This window comes from Pan troglodytes, chromosome 1, assembly GCF_028858775.2.
Source record: "Pan troglodytes isolate AG18354 chromosome 1, NHGRI_mPanTro3-v2.0_pri, whole genome shotgun sequence".
In the NCBI taxonomy this organism is placed as follows: Eukaryota; Metazoa; Chordata; class Mammalia; order Primates; family Hominidae; genus Pan; species Pan troglodytes.
Genome location: NC_072398.2, coordinates 56,786,003 through 56,800,461, shown reverse-complemented (window position 1 = coordinate 56,800,461; position 14,459 = coordinate 56,786,003). Strand labels below are relative to the sequence as shown.

The 14,459-nt window shown below is 32.7% G+C and overlaps 2 long non-coding RNA genes across 2 annotated transcripts in view; both read right to left on the bottom strand.

Moving 5' to 3' along the window:
* Positions 1 to 12,260, bottom strand: part of LOC107969588 (uncharacterized) — a 38,128-nt gene extending 25,868 nt beyond the window's left edge. Inside the window, exons 1-2 of the long non-coding RNA XR_010151518.1 lie at positions 12,200 to 12,260; positions 10,904 to 10,953 (exon numbers count right to left, since the gene is read on the bottom strand). This is a non-coding gene — a long non-coding RNA (uncharacterized LOC107969588). The remainder of the gene's footprint in view (positions 1 to 10,903; positions 10,954 to 12,199) is intronic.
* Positions 1 to 14,459, bottom strand: part of LOC134808478 (uncharacterized) — a 158,461-nt gene that overhangs the window by 140,139 nt on the left and 3,863 nt on the right. The window lies entirely within an intron of this gene.

Here is a 14,459-nt window from a genome sequence, read left to right as displayed (position 1 = left end):
TTAAAGTGAATTCATTTCATAACTGTGAAAAAGGTGGGATGTTGTCACAGCAGTAATCAATTATTATATGAATAAAGAGTCACACAGCCTAGCTTCCTCTTATTGTTTTGTCAGATTTGCCACTGCATTTTAATGGGCAACGAACAGGAATGAATATTAAGTGATAACTTATTTACCTAGGCTATGCTATTTTGGAGAAATTTTTATATGTTCTGTATAAATACTACTTATAGAGTGTGTTGAAATATGTATAATTAATTCTAATAATAAATGAACATATATTAGTGTGTTTCCAAGTATAACAGAAAGTGGGGAAAATAACATTTACTTAAAAATGCATTTTTTTTAAGAAATCACATTAGCCTTTCTTTTTCTTTTAAGAAGCAAAAACAGAGCTAGATATGTGGAAAAGAAAAAAAAAAAATATATATATATATATATATATGTCCAATGAAGTTTAATCAGATTATTAGGTAGCCATTGAGTATTTATGATTTTTGTTATATCTAGAATAAAGTCAGCTATGAGTATTTCTAAGAAAAAAATTGCTTTATTCAATGCACATTGTTTTCTTAGGTGATGATTGTTTAATTATTCCTGGAAGTTTCACTTAAAACATAATTTCATTTATTTGTTTTCACAAATAAGGATTTTAAAGCAATTAATTCCTTATGAATATGATTTGAGTTATTTGTTTTAATACTTTTATTTCTTATGTGCATTTAGGAAAATAAGCTGTAATATTTAGATCATTAATGTTATAAATGATGATGGCTTAGAGATAAAATATAATAAATAGCTGGCTCTTTTTAAAAACTAATAAGAAAAAAGTTAAATTTTTAAAATTATATTAAATACTATTGTGTTTACTTCTTACAGATTTTAGTTAAAGTATCTTATTTTTATAGTGTCAGTTTTAGCTTTAAAGAAGTAAATATTTTGGTCATGATACCTTTAAATTGTTGTTTTTATTGCACTTTCCAAATATATCATGTTTACCCCAAAGATATAATCATGAATTCAAAGTTATAACAGTTTTTTCTTACATATTATGAGGAAAAGACAAAGAAAATGCCTATTACTTGGTAGAAAAAAATAAATGTATTATTAATCACTCAAAGTAACGTTTAATATCTGAATATGAATCTTTTAGGACAACATACCATAATCCAATGTGAAAGACCAAGAACACTGTGAGGGAGATTTAAACTGTTGGAGTTATGACTGACCTGCTAAAAATTTTCTTTTAAAGTATTGTTTGCTGTCCAGTGATTCTCTAGATTCCTTTGCACGTTTGTTTGTTTTTAACCTAGAAGCAGTCTTTTAAAAGAGTAAATAAACCCTAGCACTAGAAGGTTAAAGATTGATTGAAATTTCAATCCATGAGTCTTAACTGTGTTTTAAACTAAATAATATAGAAACTGCATCTGGGAAAATGGCTTTTAAGTGGTAGAAGCCAGTGGAAATTAAATAGTATTATTACATAGTAGCTTAAAGTAAATTTAGAACTTTGTTGAAAAATCTAAGGTTACATGCATATATGAATATACACATATATTTACTTAATGAACTCTGTTTCTATTTAAATTTCTGTTTTTTGAAAGTGTTAATGGCATATATCACCTGGCTATTTTTAAGTCTATATAAGTTGCATTTCATAATATCTCCATTTCAAAAAGGATTAAAGCCTCAGAAAAACATAAAATGAAATCAGTGTTAATCAAATCAGAAGATCTATTTTCTAAATCAATAACTTTTAAAAATAGGCTAAATATAAGTAAAACATACCTCTTATTCCACGATTAAAATGCAGTCATTAGCCCTGACATGTGAATGGACATTTCTCAACTCAAGTTTGAAGGACTATGACTATAAATGCCTAAGCATTTAATAACTACTGCCTGACTAGTTGAGTTGTAAGAATTTCTCATTGAATTAACACTTCTGAGGTAGGCAATGTGGAAAGACAAAAAAAGATTTTTATAAGTCTTTCAAAAGTGTACAGTAAGCTGAAAAGACAGTATTTGGATAACAGCTCATAGTTCAAAGTATTTTCACAGAAGAAAAGTAATTCTATTTTCACATAAAATATACAACTAAACTACAGCATAAATGTTAATTGCAGGATAGTGTACATGGATATAAATATTGGTAATTCATATCACTATGTATCAATGTATAATTGTAAAGACATAGACTAGTTAAACCAGAGTCAACTGAGACTTCACAAAGAGAAATTGTAAATTGATGTGTGAAAAAAAATGCAAAGAAGAGAAGGAGAAAGCATGGGCAAAGCATGCAAAAAGCATATGAAACCCCAGTCTAGTTGTGGAGTCAGCACTCAGAATCTTACAGTAGTTGCCTGAATTCTTTACTTGAGAAAGGAGAAGAGTTCAGCTATTTAGAGCAAAAGGTACACCTTCTCCCCCATGCCTTCCGAATGCCTCACTAAGTGCACCCTGGATCTTTGCGTTGATTAAGGAGAGAAGAATCTCCCTGGGAATGGGCTTTTAAACTAATTAACCCCAATCAGCAACATTGTCTATTCAATTATTTATGTACTCATTCATCACTGGAACCTATTTATGAAACGCGAACAAATTTTATTTAAAAAACATTTATTTTGAAATGCTTCTAAAATTGTTTCTTTCTATAAATAAATATCCTTTGATAAATAGGAAAAAATTTCATGTCAATAGGAGAAGCTGTGAAGATTCAGCAGATCTTCCGTGTTTCCATTTTATTTGTACAGATTCATCTGTATTGATATTTCCATTTTGATATTGTTTAAACAATAAAAAATAGAGGCAAAATAGCATGACTTATTTTATGTTTCCAAAACTATCCATTTGATAGGCAAACTTTTGATTTATATGCAGCACATGTGTTTTCAAAATTAGATGCTTCCAAGTAGAGGCCTGGTCACAGCCAAACACACCAATCTCTTGGTATTGCTTCACCCACACTTAATTGCATGGCAATTATTTAGCATTTCACCTTTGTTATGTCTTTAACAAACACATAGCAAAGCATTCAATTTCAACTTCATTGAATTAAATCTCCCCCTGCACTGATTTCATCTCATTGTATATTGTTTAATTAAATCATGAAACAACAATAATTAAAATTTGCATAAAGAAGCTTGAGGAAAAAGAGAAACATGACTGTCGTTGATAAACCTACAACTCTACTGGTATCAGCAGATGAGCACTAGCAATAAGAATTCAGTATTCCACAAACATGATCATTAAAAAGATGGAGAATCATAATGTAAAATCTAGACTCTAGATGATAATGATGTGTCAATATAGGTTCATTAATTGTAACAAATATACTACTCTGTTGGGGATGCCGATAATGCAGAAGTTATGCATGTGTGAGGACAGATGCAAGAAATCTCTGTACTTGTTAATTTTGTTGTGAACCTAAAACTAGTCTAAAAGATGGTCTTTGAAAAATCTGGAGAGAATGGAATAACCCTGAGAGGCTCTTAATTGGAGTTCTTTTAAAAGAACATCTAGACTGATAAATAATTTGCTCATCTAGACTGAGCAAATAAAGTCCACTTACTGTCTAAGACCATGTTGTATTAAAATCCTGAAAGAGCTGATAGCTAAATAGGAAAGTGGTAGACTGCCCATTTATTGTTGATGTTTAAATATCTAAAAGTTAAAAAGATGATTCAGATACAAATATAAAATAAAGACATGTCAAAAAGATTATTTTCTTAATTAATGAGGAAACCAGCAGGATAGTAAAGCTTTTTCAAAAGAGAATCAGACTGAAGAAGTTATGGCCAATTAAAAAGATGCTGAAATATTATTAAAAAGTGATATATGAAAATGGTTAATGTCTTAAAGAGTAATACCATTATGTCTTTTAGGGTTTTTTTGTTTGTTTTGTTTTTGTTTTTGTTTTTTGTTTTTTGTTTTTAGATGGAGTCTCTGACTCCCAGGCTGGAGTGCAATGGCGAGATCTCAGCTCATTGCAACCTCTGCCTCCTGGGTTCAAGTGATTCTCCTACCTCAACGTACCAAGTAGCTGGGACCTAAAGGTGCTTGCCACCACACCCAGCTAAATTTTGTACTTTTAGAAGAGACTGGTTTTCATCAGGTTGGTCTCGAACTCCTGACCTCAGGTGTTCCGCCTGCCTCGGCTTCCCAAAGTGTTGGGATTACAGGCGTGAGCCACAGTCCCTGGCTGGGTTGTTTTTTTTTTTTAAAGCAGACAGAAATCATTGCCTCACCAGGACACAAAAATCATTTGTAATTTATTAATCTACTGGTTATCATCTACTTTCACTGAGTCTGAATCCTGATCAATAGTACATAGTTAAATCAAACAATGCTTCATTCCTTTAGAGCAGGGGTAGACAAATGTTTTCTGTAAAGGCTCAGATAGTAAATGTTTTAATATTTGTGAGGTACTTCAAGTCTCTGTCACATATTTGTCTTTGTTTCTTTATCTTTTTTAACAACTTCTTTAAAATGCAAAATCTATTTTTAGCTCAAAGAATGAACAAGCATGGGATTTGGGCTGGATTTCACCTGTGGGTTAAAATTCGCCAACCACCTACCCTAGCCAATAAAATAATCCCTGAGTGAGTCTGTGGCACAATGTTTTATTGTGACACTGAAAAAAAATTAGTTTTCCCTTGCTTTATTTCCAAATTTTGGATAATTTGTTAATTTACAAATGAGAAAGCAAAGGGAAAAAAGAGTTAAGTAGCTAAATGTCCCAAAGCAAGCTGCATAGCTGGGACTTGAGTTTGACTTTAAACAGCTTACTCTGTCATTTCTTATAATCACATTGATGCACACACACAAGCACATTCACAAACATACAGTTTTGGTGAACTATTTTTCAAAGAATTTATTTCACTTTCTTATTCCTTTTACATTATACAAAAAAAGATATTTAGTAAGGAGTCCAGTTGCTATTGTTTTTCACTGTGATGTTGGGTAGTTGCAATCAGAAGCTGTTCTTTAAGAAGTCAATGTCTAAGAGTAAAAAGCTAAAAGGAAAAAGCAAAGAAACCTGGAATGAAGAGTAAAGGAAAATGAAGAAGTAAATATGAAAAGAGTAGCGGAAACAAAAACCAGAGATGAATCAAGGGAGAAAAAAGCACAATGCATGCATTTTTTTGAGAGTAAAATCTACTAAACTATTGATTCTTCAGAGTAAAATTTCATTTTCCCACAATAAAAATAGCCAGTCCCTGATAACACATCCAGGTTAATCTATCAAAGCCAGGGCATTGAAAAAAGAAAACCTATGAAATACACATAACTCATTAATTTCAAACACATTTCTCACTATTAACATTATAATTATCAGACACTGACTATTATAAATTAACATTAAAATGTACTAAATTTGCATAAGAAGAATACTATTATATCCCACTGCATTTGTGTTTCTCAGGTAGTTCAAAATTCTGAATATATAATAACAATATGATTATGCTGAATTACTTTATTAAATCTATAATATGAAATAAGATATTTAAATCTTTAGGTATTTAATTTTTTTATTTTATGAAATACATGCATTATAAAACTGTATTTGAGTTATCTAAAATCGTTGTTCAAATTAAGCCTCAGAATAGTTTTAAAATAATAATCTCAAACTTAAAATTTTTAATATTTCATGAATTTGAAATAATATAGCACTAATTAAACATATATAAATGATCTGACGTCTAATATATAATCATATTTGAATTGAAAAAATTTATTAAGTATGAGTATTTCATATAGATGCTTAGGAAAAATATGATTTCTTAGGAACATGAAATATAAGGAAGTAATTGAAGAACTTTATGTAGGAAGTATCTGAAAAATTTTTAATGCAAAACGTTTAATTTAAGATTACTTTCCTCTCAAGATTAAAATGTTAAACTTAGAATTCTAAGTACCAACTTTTTGACAAAAAGAGGCAGTGTACTGGCTTTCAAGAGCTATGCAATACATTATGTAAATATAATTTTACCCTTGCTATAACACTGAATAAATGCACATACTATATTATAATGAAGCATTTCTTCCTAGTAGTATTCTACACTTCCATATAACAACTCAGACGTTAGTGAACATATGTTACAAGTATGTGTTAAAACCAAAGCATAATTAATTCTACATCTCAGTGCTTAATATATCTTACCTTACTATTCTTCATTACTGTGAATGATATATTACCCTATTTTCAAGCTAACAAGTTAGGCTTCTACGATTTCATGAATACTAGCAGAAGATACAGACTCCTAGAACTGGAAAAAAGATGTTATAGTTCACAGCAATAGTAATATACATTACTATTAGTAATATGTGTTACTAATAATAGTAACCAGAGAATCAGCAACCTCAAGCCCCAGTTTCCACAGGGTGATGCTCAGAGGGCCAGGTGATACTTGTAAACTCTGCAGCTTGCATTTCAAAAGAGAAAATCTAAGCTTAGAGTACCTGAATCTTTTATAGTGGGCAGTAAACATGCCTATCTTCTGCTCTGGAGAAAGACACTATCCCTCTTTCCAAGGTGGTTCGCTATACAAATATTCTCGAAAAATTGCACCAAAACGAAAGCAGTCAGTGCCTCTGCTTGCAAAATGGGCAAAGATGTGAGAAGCCTGTAAAGAACTGTGTCCTAACGACCACCCAAAGAGTAGAAAATAACTAGTCTTATTTCAAGGAACATGGAGAGAATCCTCAGACATTTTGTTGTGTGAATTGTTACTATAGAGGCACATTTGACCTTGCAGGAAGCCATTCCCTGAGAGCAGGAGGTAATAATCGATAGAGAAAAGGTAATAGTCATCTTTTGTTAGAGAAGATACTCTCTATGAAAAGATATTAAAGTACATTATTTTGTATGAGATCAGATTTTTCTCTTTGAAAGCTCTTCAACAGACTGCCTACAAATGGTTAAGAGAAATGCCCTGGGAAAGAGGCATGTATTTTCTAAAGTTGGTAATACTTTGGGCTAAACAGATTGCATTTAAAATAAGTGTCAGAAGTGTGATGACTCAACTGAAACTTTACTGCTCTTAAATCTACTGTTTGCTGTCTTCTAACAAGAAGTCATCATTGTAAATCCTAAATTTACCATACATAGTTTTAGTTGTATCACACTGCTTGTGGTTCCATATCGTAGTTACACAACATTGCAGATGAGCAAGGTTGCCCACTTCAAAGTCAGCTTAATTTACTGTGTTGCTGTATTCCTGAGAGCCGTTTGCTGTGGTATAACAAAGCCATAGTTCCCTTTGTTTAAATCATTTTGTGTATATTGAGGATGATACAAAATTCTAGTATTATACAAATTTTGAAAATAATTAAATACCTTTTCCTCTGTAAGTGGCACAAGACAGCTGCCTATCAATTTGCTGATCTATCCAGTACACAGATATAATTTATGCATGCACTAAATATACTTCAGTAAGAAGTTTTAAGAAAAACTATAATCAAAACAGATTAAAATTAATTTTTTGGTGTTAAAATTTTAAAATTTATACTATCTGTACTCTAACACCAACAAAAATCTCCACAAAATACAAAAATGTCTTAAGTAAATTGATACGTTGATGCATAACATCTAAGATTGAGGATGAGTACTTGCAATAAGTTTTTTTGTGTATTTTATTTTGCTGCTTATTTTGCTATTATTTTCTTCCTGCAGAGTTTTTACTCTCACCTACCTAATCTGTTGTTTGAATGTGAGAATAATCCAAGTTGACAGACAATGAATGAAAAAAAGAGTTACTGCTCCAGTCTCTACATGTATCCATCCATCAACTCATCCATTTGCTCAATCATCTAAATGGTCCTTTCAACCATTAAGCAGTCTAGGAAATAACTAACCGTTAGGTTGTTTCCTAACTGTGAAGGATAGAAAAGTAAATAAGAGGTAGAAACTTATTTCAATGGATTAAACAATGTATTACTTTCACTGATCACATTATAGGGAAATTATTACAGGGATTCACTGATAGCGAGCCCTGTGGGTATGTGTATTGATGAAGTGGGGGAGTGGGACGTTTAAGAGAGAAAGATTGGGTATGTGTGCCTATGTGTTTGTTTGGAATAGAAGAGCCTCAAATGAAACATGAGGGAAAAGTTATGCTTTAACTGGTCCTAAAAACCTACCAGACAGAGTGATAGGGCATGAAAAGGAATGGGGGAAACTCATAGTGATCTCTCCTTTCTTTCCTCCATACCTTTGGAAGCAAAGATATGGGGAAAGAAAGGAGAGATGCCCAGCCAGCTCCACATTTAAATAAATGATTTAGTTTTATCTGTTGGTATTCATTGATCTCCTTATTACTATGGCTGAATCTGAATGTGGAGATATGGTGTGCCTAGATATTCTACCACTCCCCTCTACAAGCTACACATAACAAATCAAGATTGTAGGTGTCCACACAAAAGAGAAATAGAACTTTTCTTTTTGGTTTTGCTTTGTTGCCTGCTGATGTGCTACCAGTTAGAGGTATTAATATACATATACTCCAGAAATCTTTATTAAATACTTGATGAGGCACACAGTGAGTTTGTTTCTAGGAATACAAAAATGCATAGGATAGGTAGGATATCTGCTTCTTTGGAAAGTACAGTTAAGTAACAGAGAAAATTAAACAAGGCCAGGACACATTTGCTATGAAAAGAAAAGGGCAAGGTTCAAGGAAGAATATATCAAGTTCTTAGGCAGGGATGGAGGGTTCAGATAAAGCTTTCCAAAAAACATCTAACATTCTGTGTACAGGGTAAGGAGCAAGCTTTGAAGGAGTTGAGTTTGAGCAACAGAATAACAAAATCAAAATTTTCTTTTAGAAAGATAAATGTATGTAGTGTTGAAATGCCTTGGAAAAGAAGAAAACTTCTGCTTCCAGATGTTAAATAAAATGTTCATCTAAAATTCTATTGACCAAAATATTCTATTTCTTTGACATTCTTTCTACATAAGTGATAAGCTCCTCCAGGGCATGAAACATTTCTTTCACAAAGCAGTTTGACAGTGCTTCATATGCAGTAAACACATTTTAAATACTCCTGTAATGTCTAATCTGGAAGCAGAAAACACAACAAACTGAAGCTGGAAGTGTCTGTTTGCTTCCTGTAAACTATATATAAGTTGGTCACAAACTCTAAAAGTGCTTGCAAACATGGTTGACATTAAATTTAAAAAAACCAAAGTTTGACTAAATGTCTGTAACCAGTTCCTTAAATATATCAAGTAGCCTCTCTCTTGCCTATTTCCTTGGTCCTGTTCTCTAGAAGGGTGGAGTCATGAGTAGGGAAACAACTCACAAAACCACTTTTCACAAACTAAACACATGAAACTCTCCAGGTAATCGCCAGATGAGATTCCCAGTGGGAACTGCATATGTGTTACAGAATTAGAATGAATGTTTCCATCATGGAGAGAGTAACCTCCTACCTGATCATTCCACATCAAAATTCACACCATTAGAGGGAAAATTCACCTCTAAACTTTCATCCAGTTCAATATCTAAATGTGGGAGGAAGTGAAAGAGCACCTTGGTGGAAAATCAACTGCTTGCTGCTAATTAGGCTCCTCCACAATCCCCTAAAGAAGTCCAGCTAGCCAATTAAGTTTAATTGCTGCACACCAGGGCCTTGGGGTCTGGCCCCTACAGAACTCACAGCAGTGGCTACAGGGACTTCTTTGCCCAGAGCAGGGTTTCAACCCCACACTTCTCAAACTAATCTCAGTAATACCTTACCCTAATACACTCAAGCTGAAAGAGGACATATTGTACCTTTAGAATGATGCCATATTGTTTAGGATTGATTTCCAATTAATGTTCTGCCCTGAATTTCAATATATGCCCTAGTTTTTGTTACTTATTTAAGTTTATGATAATCAAGAGAAATGCTAGAGAAAAATACACTCGTGGGAAAAGATGAGTGTAAAATTATCATTATAAAACCCAAGATATGTGATATAATACAAATAAGTACATATTATCTATTTTCTTTGTTTCACAGTTAAGACATTACTCCTTGACTGTAATTTTGAAAATGTTCCAGAAATAGTTGCTGGAATCTCAAATAACCTGCAGATAAATATATTTTATATCTCTATCTTTGTAAAAGTATGGTTTTCTGTTATCCTGTTCTAATGCTTTTCTCAGGAACCTGATAACTGAGATTTTCAGGATATAGTCTCCATCTAACATTGACAGGAGTAAAATCGCAAACCTGTGCCTGACTCACTCTTTTAGATTTATTTTTATAATTAAGTTGCTATGCCTCCTAGTCACCGTGACAGCTTTCTGCAATGCCTGAAAACACGCCCTTCCACTCTGACACTCTTATCCTACTCAGATTCCACTATTTGCATTTAAAATAAATGAATGCTGAATTTTATTCTTATTCAAAGCATTCTGAAAATGGGTTTTTATCCAGGTTGCTGCTGAAGTGTGAATAATTTCCATACTGCATTCATTAGTCATAGAAACAAACAAATATGATTTATAGGAAAAGATTGAATCCAGAGGCTAATTTTCTTCTTTCTGGTGGTATTACTGATTTCTTGACTTCCATTTTGCTTTACCTCTAAGAACACAAATGATGGGCAAAAAAATTACTAAAATGTAATTAAATAATTACCATCTTTCAAGAAAAAAAATATATGTCAATTGAGACAGGAAAAATATATTTACATAAGAGTAATACCAAAAAAAAAGTGATAGAGAGAGAAAGAAGCATCAATGCCTTGACATGTAGGAAGCATGAAAAAAGGAAAAGACCAAAAAGAGAAAGGCATATTATGTAAGTACTATACTAATTATGATTATAAAGAATGCAATGCATTCTACCTTACATGCTTTATGATTCAACTGTCATTACAGTCTAATTATATATCACATTTATATATACTATACCTTAACAGTTTCTGTATGATGGTCAATTTGGTCCTAAGGTTTTTTATTCTCTAAAATTACATGAACATGAAAACAGAGAAAAGGGGGCAGAAAAAAAAAGTGACATCATAAAGATTATTTTAAATTGATACTTTCAAGCTCTAGTTAGTTCAATAAATAATATTGCAAGTAAATTCTTGGAACAGTTAGGAAAGAAAATGAAGTTTATAAATAGATATACATTAAATTTTTTTCAGCTAAGTAATTAATTGTGTATAAAAGCTTTAAGAATATTGAGCAAATTTGCAGAAGAGAATAAAACTATATATTTTTTATAACTTCATCTGATATTGTATTAGTTTTCTAGGGCTGCTGGAATAAAGTGTCACAAATTGGGTGGCTTAAACAACAGAAATTTATTGTCTCAGAGTTTTAGAGGCCAGAAGTCTGAAATCGAGATATTGACAGGGTTGCCTCTGAGTGCTCCGAAGAGAAACTCTGTTCCAGGCTACTTCCCCTGACTGGTAAATGGCTGTCTTCACATATGCACGGTGTTCTCCCTGTATGCACAATGTTCTCCCTGTATGCATGCCTGTGTCCAAATTCTCTCCTTTCATGAAAACATAAGTCATATTGCATTAGGGGCCTCCCACTTTTATGACTTTATCTTAACTAGTTACATCTGCAACAATACTATTTCCAAATAAGTTCACATCCTGAAGTCCTAGAGGGCTAGGACTTCAACTTACCAGTTTGGAAGGATATAGAATTTAACTCATAATGGGTAAAAACCTATTTTAATTGGAAAAATATGTGAATGTATAACCAATATGGATATATTATTTTCATTTTAATGTTACCTGAATAAATTCCTGTTTTTTATAATTCCCATAATACTAAATAACCTCCCTCCAAATTTTAACTATATTAAAATTAGGTAAACTTAAATTAACATCACTAACTTATCATGATTTAAAAAAAGTTAGTCTGCTGTTGTCAAATTACAATTCAGAATGTGAATGTGCTTTTGGCAGCTATGGTATTAGCTCTTTTGACTTTAGTATATCCGATAGATAATTCCTATTTTTCTGCTAGCTTTCTCTATTTGAACTATGGCTAAACATTTGTATGAAGAGACTACTATATCAGTCTGAGTCTGATCAGGAGCGAGAAACTGAACAATTTGGACAGGAAATATTTAATATAAAGAATTACTAACTATTGGATTGGATTGGAGTAAAAACATATTTATTAGTTAGATGTAAAGAGAACTTTAAAAATCCAAAATTAACAAATATAAGGTGCAACTATTCTTACCTCTAGAGTTGAGACAGAACTCCTGAGAGTTCCCACAGGAACGACATTTAGAACCTAGAACAGTGGCTCATTTTATGACAAAGCAATCACTGTAGTACTGTACCAGCAGAACTTGCCAGAAACAAATTCGTTGTAATGCCAGGTAAACCTACTCATGGAGAGACGTTTGACCGGAGACACTCTGCTACAGGACTGCCTAAGGTGGTATCAAGGGAAAGCTGCTAGCTGCCATGTGCTCAATGATCCAGGCACTGAAGTTGCTGTATGCCCTTTATTTGCAAATCTTTAGAGCCAGCTACCAAAGGAAAAATATCTAAAAAGCTCAGGTCCATTTTCACAAATAAGATAAAAAGGGTGAATTTTGAGCTAAGAGGCAATAAATCAATAACCACATCCACTAAATCATTACCACCACCTCTGCATGTACATATCATTTATATATTAAGGACACTGTATTATTGCCATATTTGTCAATGAAAATAAAGTACTACTAGTTCACAATTACTTATCCTCACTCTCCACCTCAAAATGATTTGAAATCCAAATGATTTTTATTAAAAAAAATCCTGATACAATCTAACAAGAGTATATTTATAGTCATTATTTCCCACTTACTTGAATAGCCACATATGTTATTGTAGAAATTTGATTTGATTCAAGTTTATTTCTACTGATTTCGGTGATTCCCCATCCTCCCTTGGGAAATTATATACTTTTCAGTGTATGTACTATGTTACCTTTCTCAAATCTAAAGCTATGGAAAATATCTGGCCCTAGGGGTTTCAGATAAGGGATTGTAGACCTTCTACTTTGGAACCATTTTGATCTTAAGTACAAAACCAGATATGGGAAGGTGAAATCAGCAAGATGGCAGAATAGGAAACCCTGAGCCTTGTTAACCCATAGAAACAAGACTTAACAATAATATACAGTCTGAAGAGCCTTTCTAAGAACTTCAGAAACCCATTAAGACCTCGTAATATCCAAGGCAAGTCCAAACCCAAGGCTAATCACATTGAAGTAGGTAAGAAAAGTGACTTAATTTTAATTGCATCAGCCTGTCCCCCAAGAGAGCACAGTTTATGGATGAGAGGAAAATCCCAACTTTCATCATCTCTCTATGGAGGGAAAGAGAAGAGGGAAAGTATATCCAACATTCTGGCTTTTCAGAAAGCTGCCCAAAAGATTGGTGTCTGTCTTGCCCAACTCAATGGGAAACTCATTTACTTTAGAAGCCCAGGGAGCGCTGACAACAAAAGAGAGCCTAGTGGCTCATGGGAGAACTACAGAACTTGTAATACTGTGGACAGAAGCTGATAAAGTCCACTGTGATTGGGAGAAAGTACCCAGCTCACGGTTTCCTCCTTAGGAGGGATGGAGAAAAGTGGAATGTATGTCCAATATTCTGGCTCTTCAAGGGGCTTCCCAAAGGACTCTTTTCTGTCTCACTTGACTTGACTTCAAACACTGATGAAAGAGGAAAACCAATTCTTTTTTGAAAAGATTAATAAAATCAGAAAACCCTTATCCAATCTAAGACAAAAGACTCAGATAAAAACAGAAAGAAGAGACATTAGGACTAGTGTCACAGAAATAAGAAAGTTCATAGGAGACTACTATGATTATACTAATAACAATTTTATGCCAACAAATTGGATAACATAGAAGAAATGGGTAAATTCCTAGAAATGTACAACCTGCCAAGAGTGAATCATGAAGAAATAAAAAGTCTGAAAAGACCTATAATTAATGAAATTGAATTAGTAATCAAAAAACCCCCAAGGAAGAAAATCTGAAGATCAGGTGGCTTCACAGGAGAATTCCTCCAAACTTTTAAAGGCAAATTAACACCAATTCTTTTCAATCTCTTCCAAAAATGTGAAGATAATTAAACACTTCTGAACTCATCTTATGAGGCCAGCAATACCATAGTACCAAAACCAGACAAAGATATTTCAAGAAAATTACACACCAAAATCCCTGATGAATATTGATGTAAAAAATCTTCCGTAAAATACTAATAAACCAAATGCAACAGCATATTAGCAGGATTATATATCATGACCAAGTGGAAATTATTCCCGGAATGCAAGCAAGTTTCAACATATAAAAATCCATCAATGTAATACAACACTTTAGCCGAATGAAATGTAAAAATCACATGCCATCTCAATTGATGAAGAAAAAGCATTTGACAAAATTCGGCACCCTTTTATAATTAAAAAAGAAAAAGAAAACGAATGAAACAAGAAACAGAAGG